The sequence below is a fragment of the Cheilinus undulatus genome, linkage group 1, assembly GCF_018320785.1.
Source record: "Cheilinus undulatus linkage group 1, ASM1832078v1, whole genome shotgun sequence".
Taxonomy (NCBI): domain Eukaryota; kingdom Metazoa; phylum Chordata; class Actinopteri; order Labriformes; family Labridae; genus Cheilinus; species Cheilinus undulatus.
Genome location: NC_054865.1, coordinates 22,576,096 through 22,583,934, shown reverse-complemented (window position 1 = coordinate 22,583,934; position 7,839 = coordinate 22,576,096). Strand labels below are relative to the sequence as shown.

The following is a 7,839-nucleotide window of genomic DNA, read 5'->3' as shown; positions in this document are numbered from 1 at the left end:
AAACACGGTCGAGTTACGAAGAGCAAAACGACGCATATCCGGCCGGGGCCTTCAAAATAAGAGAAATTTGACTCACCATCACAGCGCATTCTGAGCTTCAACAATATTGATCTTTGCCCCTTTTTTTGTATAATTTGGTGTTTCTTTTTTGTTGTGGGATCTTTGCCCTTTGGATGGATATTTCTTCCATCCTTTTCATCTCAAGAACACTTAGTGCACAGAATTTTTATTCAACTTCAATATGTGTACACCACTGAATTTACATTGCAGATATACCCCTGGATTACAGTAGCTCAAAATTTCCTTGGATTTCTAATTCTAACCAATCTCATAAGGGGAGATATCAAAATTTGAAATACTATATTTATTCTGGACACCTTCACTGCTGAGTCGATTTAAATCTATTTCACACAAGCATCTCGAAGTATTTACGGCCCACTTGTACACACGATCACATCCGGCATTGGACTTTTTGTTACATAATGAAATTTGGAGATTAATGACCAAGAGAGAAAGTAAGATTCAGGCAATCTTAAGTAACTTCTGCAGTCTTACCAATCTTCACATGAACAAAACATCAGCAAGTACTAGCAAGCAAAGAGGACTGCATACTATTCAAAATTAAATCATTAAAAATCTTTGTAAACTATGTCTCAATAGGACAATGTATGTATTTTTAAACTTCCAAGGTAAAAATCACTTGGTTTTATTTGTATTTGTATTAATGGTGTTTTTCAGAATTTATTTTGAAAAAGAAACTTGAGCATTTCCGCTCATTCAGTAACCCACTCTGTGTAGAACTTGATGAATCCAGCAGGACAGAGTGGACCTCGTAATTCTTTGTTTTTATGTCGTTTTCCTTCCTTTCTGAGGGTGGAATGTTACAGAAACGCTGCAATGAAACTGCATCCAGCGTCTTGAAGTTTACACTACACTACCGCGTTGTCTTGTTAAAGTACATCAATTTATCCATGTAACCTCTCCATTGTAATCCGACGTTTTGCTAGACCGTGACGCTACCGCCTCCGTGTGGTCGAATGGATGAACTGCATCGTCTCTGGTTGGGAATTTTTAGCAATTCACATTAAATGTCTGAATTTTTGAAAGGCTAAAAGATATTGTTAAATAGATACGAGAGGGTGGAAACTGGATATTTAAGAAATTATCTCAAAGCCATTCACAGCGATCTTAAATCAACTCCGAACCACAAATCACAAACAGTGGTAAAAGAACAGCAAGCGCAAAAGGCACCGCTGGGATTCGAACCCAGGATCTCCTGTTTACTAGACAGGCGCTTTAACCAACTAAGCCACGGCGCCGATGCACACGGGAAAGAAAAATGACTTTGTAAATGTGTCTGCAGTGGATGATGAATTAGTGTCTTATAATGGCGAATAAAAGAAACTGCAATCAAAAAGTGGTGGCAAAAACTTATCACACTTATACACTGATTAGGGCATTGATTCAATGTACAGATTATCTCTTCAAAATAACAGTTGGTTTTTTTCCACTTTCTGCTTACAGCCCCTTTTGTGCCATCAAAATTTTAAAAGAAGAGTACAAAAGATAGACCCCTAAACATTATGATTTTGAGAGAGTGTTGAGATTTAAGAGTAACACTAAGCTATAGGGTTTTTTTGTTTTTTGTTTTTTTGTTTTTTTTAAGGAAAACCAGCATTAAACTAAATACTTTTTAAAACCTTTTTCAAGATGTGTTTTGTGCTGACAGAAAAAAATGTGTTAACAAATAATAGAAAATGCCAGTAGCAGTAGTTTCTTATTGTAGTGTACAAATTCGTTTTTTCTTTTGGAGACTTTTTAGACTAAACTATGGGGAACAAGACTAGGTCAAAACCTTAAGGCTGACCGCAACTATCTGGGATGCCTGTTGAAATGCCTGACTGAATCTCCATTGCATGAATAAATTTGACATTCATCTGGGAAAGCTCCCATAGAAAACATTTGTGAAGGACAAGACTTTTCAGAAAATCTTCAGAAGGTGATTGGAGGAACATTCTGTCTGTCACATTCACAGGCCAGTGAGAGCAACAAATTGTGTTGTGCCCGTGCGCTTCTCTTGTGCAAGCTACCGCTGCCTTATATTGTTAATGGCAGAGCTTCTTCTAAAACAGATGCCAAGGCTAGTCAGGAGACCAGTGATGGGAATGAGCTCTATGCACGGCAGGGGGTGGTGTATTTCCGGTGGAAAATAAGGCCGCTTCTCAACTTCCGCCCAACAATATGTACTAAGCCAAAACGGAATCTAAACCCTCCTATACTGCCTTAATTTGTCCGTTTCATTGTTTTTTTTTTTTTGTTTTGATTGTTGTTTGTGTTTACTCTATCATCATCGCTTGGCATCCAAACACGCTAAAATGATGTTTCAAAAACAGGTTAAAGCACCTCTGGACATCGTTGCTGCGTGCCGCAATCTACATCTTCAGCTAAATTTAACTCGTCATTGACAGACAGCTCAGGTAACTCATGCAAACAGCGAGTAAACCGCAACAAATTTGCCATCTTACGCCTTTCTCTTCTCCCAGTGGAAGTGTGGGAGCGGTCTAATGCCAAATGCGGAAGCAGTTCATGCATAGAGCCCATTACGGCTCTTTTCAGAGATCCAGATCATTCAGCTCAGTTCAGCAAGAAGAGGCGGCTCTTTCAGCCCTTCATTCGGTACCACTTTGGCTTTAAAATAAGACAAATTAAGCATTTTTTTAAATCCATGATTGATATGACTGCATGTTTTTTCCAGAAACGGTTAGACTAAATCCTTTTATTCTCAGAATAGTACTAATTTTACATAATGCTTGATATAAAACTATATTTTTAGACAATCAAGCACCATTTCTATAACTTTTATTTAATATGTTGAATGCTGTAAGTTTTTTAACATTAAACATAAAGAAATTTATTGTTACTGGTTCCTTAAATTTATTTAGCTACATTTTCTCCTCTCTCTCGCTCTCTCTGTGTGAGTGGAGATGGAGCCCTGAGCAACTTCATCCCGCCTCCCCTCCTGCTTTTCTTTTATCCTATCTGGTTAAAAGTTGTACACAAACACATACACTTACACACACACATCGAGTCAGCCACAGCCCTTGAGAATGGTGAGGAGGAAATATCCTCCCTTCATTCTGTGCTCTTTTGTGCGAGGAGGGGACACATCACTACAAGAAACATGCAATGCCTCTTCTCTGCCAAGACAAGCTTGTGTGGTGTGGCTCACAAGGTGTAGTGTAGAGGGCCACATTGGGATTGGGTCCCGCCGGGTCCCGCGGGACCCAACACAAATCTCTCCCTCGCGGGAGAGGCTGGTTTGAATTTGCTGCGGGCGGAAGCGGGCGGCGACAAACACCACTGCGGGATCTGGATGTAGCCAAGCGACAGGATGATGGAGTCAACAAATGATGTAGAAAAGAAGCTCAAACAAGTTCTTTACAACAGAAAAAGAAAAGGCAAGTCTGACAGGTTTTGTTTCTGCAGACAAGCTCTGATGGAATAACAGGTTAATATCTACTACTGAATACTAAATGGCGAGACAAGTACAGTTTCATAAATAATTATTTCAACTGAAAAAGCAGGTATTTGTGTTGTGAACATTAATGTTTATGCTTAGATTGGCTAAATGAGCTGGCCTTGGTGAACAGTGGACCAACTCTACACTCTAGGTAGGATCCTAGAGGGTGCATGGGAGTTTGCCCAACCAGTCTATATGTGTTTTGTGGATCTGGAGAAGGCATTCGACCATGTCCCACGAGGAATCCTGTGGAGGGTTCTCTGGGAGTATGGAGTGCCGGACCCCCCGATAAGGGCAGTTCAGTCCCTGTACGACCGGTGCCAGAGCTTGGTCCACATTGCCGGAAGTAAGTCGGACTCGTTCCCGGTGCGGGTTGGACTCCGCCAGGGCTGCCCTTTGTCACCGGCTCTGTTCATAACTTTTATGGACAGAATTTCTAGGCGCAGCCAGGGCGTTGAGGGCATCCGGTTTGGTGGCCTCGAGATTAGGTCTCTGCTTTTCGCGGATGATGTGGTCCTGTTGGCTTCATCAGACCGGGACCTCCAGCTCTCTCTGAACGGTTTGCAACCGAGTGTGAAGCGGCTGGGATGAGAATCGGCACCTCCAAATCTGAGGCCATGGTCCTCAGTTGGAAAAGGGTGGAATGCCCTCTCCAGGTTGGGAATAAGATCCTGCCCCAAGTGGAGGAGTTCAAGTATCTCGGGGTCTTGGTCACGAGTGAGGGAAGAATGGAGTGGGAGATCAGCAGGCGGGTCGGTGCGGTGTCAGCAATGATGTGGTCTCTGCATCGGTCTGTCATGGTGAAGAAAGAGCTGAGTCGAAAGGCGAAGCTCTCGATTTACCAGTCGATCTATGTTCCCACCCTCACCTATGGTCATGAGCAGTGGGTAGTGACTGAAAGAACAAGATCGCGGATACATGCAGCTGAAACGAGTTTCCTCCGCAGGGTGTCTGGGCTCTCCCTTAGGGATAGGGTGAGAAGCTCAGCCATCCGGGAGAGACTCGGAGTAGAGCCGCTGCTCCTCCGCGTTGAGAGGAGCCAGATGAGGTGGCTCGGGCATCTGGTCCAGATGCCTCCTTGACACCTCCCTGGTGAGGTGTTCCGGGCAAGTCCCACTGGGAAGAGGCCCCGGGGAAGACCCAGGACACGCTGGGGAGACTATGTTGCTCGGCTGGCCTGGGAACGCCTTGGGATCCCCTGGGAAGAGCTGGATGAAGTGGCCGGGGAGAGAGGGAAGTCTGGGCTTCCCTGCTTAGGCTGCTGCCCCTGAGACCCGATCTCGGATAAGCGGAAGAAGATGGATGGAGCTGGCCTTGGTGCTGAAACATGGCAGATTTGACTGACAGCTGCCGCTCAGAGAGAGAGTGAGGGAGTGAGATGCCCTCCGTCGATGGTACGTGCTTTTCTGCAGCTGATTCTTTTTCTTAATCATTTAGATTAATGGGTTGTTTGCACTCACATGATCTTCTTGGCCCGTTTTTTGCACTAGGCACTTTTTTAATTTTTGATGTATTTTGATGTATTCTGTGACACTTTTGTTTCTCCTTTATCACCGGAACAACACCCAGTCTGAATCTCTATTAATGGCCTATAAAACGATGTGTGTTCTCCTGTGGGAAGGGAGAAGACACAAAATCAATGTATCTCTATTACTGTGCGGGCATGAATTCTCAGGGTTTTGCGGGTGCGGGCGGGAGTGAAACACACACGTTGTGGGTGCGGGCGTTAATGGTCAGAAATTCGTCGGGAGTGGGTGGGCTGGAGCGGGATGAAGAAAACAGTCCCGCGCAGGGCTCTAGTGTCGTGCTCTGCTCTGGTGCTTAAAGGAACAGCGATCCAGTTCTGAGTAAACTGCAGCAGTCCTACAGTGATATCCAAGCTAACAGCTAACACAGCAGCAGGCCCTGGATATAGTGGGCGAGCCCACCGTCATAATCAGGAAGCCATTCTGAAACAGACCGAGAGTAGAGCGAAAACACCATTATGTCACAGAAAGCTTTTAGTGTTGTTCTCTGCACTTGTTTTAATAAAGACCCATTATACAGCTCAGACAAAACTGCAACTGCGGCTCAGTCTGAGCGAAAGACTCCACTAACAGGCATTGTATACAAGCATTCACACAACGAGAGACCCCCCCCCCGACACTATCATACACTCATGCCAAAGCAGGTTCACAGAAAAGTGAAAACACCTTTTCTACCACGGAAAGCTCTCAGTGTTGCTGTCTTCGCTTGTTTTAAATAAGAAATGTCCAGTTTTGATTAAAGTGCTGCTGTGGCTAATCCAGAGCTAATCGCTCCACTAGCAGCCATTGTAACAAGTATTCACAGAAGAAGTAACCCTTTCCCCCTTAACTATTACATACTCATGCTGAAGCAGGTCAGCAGAAGAGTGAAAACATCTTTCCTAACAGGAAACACTTTTAGGGTTTTTTTTATTCTTTATTTCATAGATGAGGTCCAGAGATGTGGTCCAGTTCTGTTAAAACGGGCGCAATGCTAAAGCTATAGCTGAGATATCTAGAGCAGTGGAGACAGCCATTAGAGGGCTACCAAACCCAACTGGTATGACTTGGAAAGTAGCATCACTCAGTCAATCACTCAGTCAGATACAGACAGAGCCATCTGTAGGGCTGAACTCAGCAGTCAGTCAAAAATATCCTGATACCATACAGTAGCTGGCAAAGGAAGGTCTTATTTTTTATTTCAGGCCCTAAAAGAAGTTGTACCACAATCTAGCAGAACCTATTTACAAATTGTATGCTGTTTAAGCATAACTTTAGTTTTTTCAATCCACTTGGAAAAATTAAACAGCTATTTTAATTGTTGACATAATAGGCCTACTCATTTAATAGCTTCTTGCCAAAAGATCTAAAACTCCACATCATAACGACGCTGTATAAGGGACACTCCAAAAAACAAAACCAAAAATACAGAAGATCCATTAGTTTGTATAGAAAATATTTAAAAACTTTCATTCATTAAACACTGTAAAATAACATGAATAAAACAGAGAATCTTTTTATTTAAAAGTCAAAAATAGTTGCTTGCTTTGAAAAAAATTATAACAGTTTTTCCTTGTACAACTCCTGCTGTTGAGAGCCTAATCAAATGATACTTCTTACTGGGACAGAGCAATAAGAAAATAGTAATGATTTTAGCTTAGAAGCATCAAATTATGATCTGAACTTAGAACAGACATAGACAGTGGTTGGCCAACCGCTGTTTTCAGTTTGGTTTTCTGTTCATTTCTGACCTTACAATTTAAAAATTTGCAACTTTTTAAACTGAAATTTCAAGCTTGTTTCTTGTGAATTTATTTTTTTGTTATATTTTTTCTTTTAAATATACAGCTTTATCACCAAAAACAATGTTTTTTATTCTAAGGAAATGTGACTAAAAATCAACAGGTTCTTAGTTTTTTAATCTTTTGGGATGACCTTAGCATGCCATTGTATACTATGTTTCTAATTGTGATTTTGAAAAAATACATGCACATTTGATTTTGACAATGCTAGAGCAGACACGGTCCCATCCCCTGAAATCTTTGGTGTTTCTAATAATAATACAGCTGTGATTAGAATAATTGTGTAGGGTTGATTTGGTCTGGTAAGGTGCGACCGTAACTGATATCCCTTCATGTGGCCCACAGCAGAGGTGGAAAAGTCCCAGACTATTGTTCTTAGGTGAAATTATAGTGACTTTGGTAAAAATTTACTTAAGAAGAGGTAAAAGTACTTTTCTTTAAATCTACTCAGATTAAAAGTATTTTTTTAAAGTTTACTCAGTGTACTGAGTAGCTTGAGGTTAATGTTTTTCTTTTGTATTCAGTACTTTATGATTTTTAAAATTGAATAGAGTACAATACCTCCTACACAAAATGCACCTAAGTAAAATTTTGTAAACTTTATACCTCTGGGCCACAGATCCTTGGGACACTCATGAAATCAGTTAAACAAGCCAAACTCCTAAGAAAACAACAGAATTTAGGTAATCATCATGAGAAATTCAGTAAATAAAGTATTGAGGTATATACACTTAGGATAGATGCAACTTTCAAGTTGATAGCCATGAACATATCCTTTATCACCTTGCTCCTCAGGTTAAGACTGGCATAAAACCTTGTATCAATCAAGGTCTAAAGTGAAGACACCATAAAGAAGTCTCAACTTCCTATTGTTGTATTTTAAATTATTTGCTTAAGTTAAATGCCCCTTCTTTGACTTGCCCTGACTGGCGTGCTGCCATTATCTTACTCTGCACTTTGCTACTCAGGGAGATGTTTCACTGCTTTGTTGTTTAGCAAAATGATAAACACC

The 7,839-nt window shown here is 41.5% G+C and overlaps 1 non-coding gene across 1 annotated transcript; it reads right to left on the bottom strand.

Moving 5' to 3' along the window:
- Positions 1 to 1,245: 1,245 nt before the first annotated feature.
- trnat-agu lies at positions 1,246 to 1,319 on the bottom strand. The gene has a single exon. It is a non-coding gene; the product is annotated as a tRNA-Thr (tRNA).
- Between the last annotated feature and the right edge of the window lie 6,520 nt (positions 1,320 to 7,839).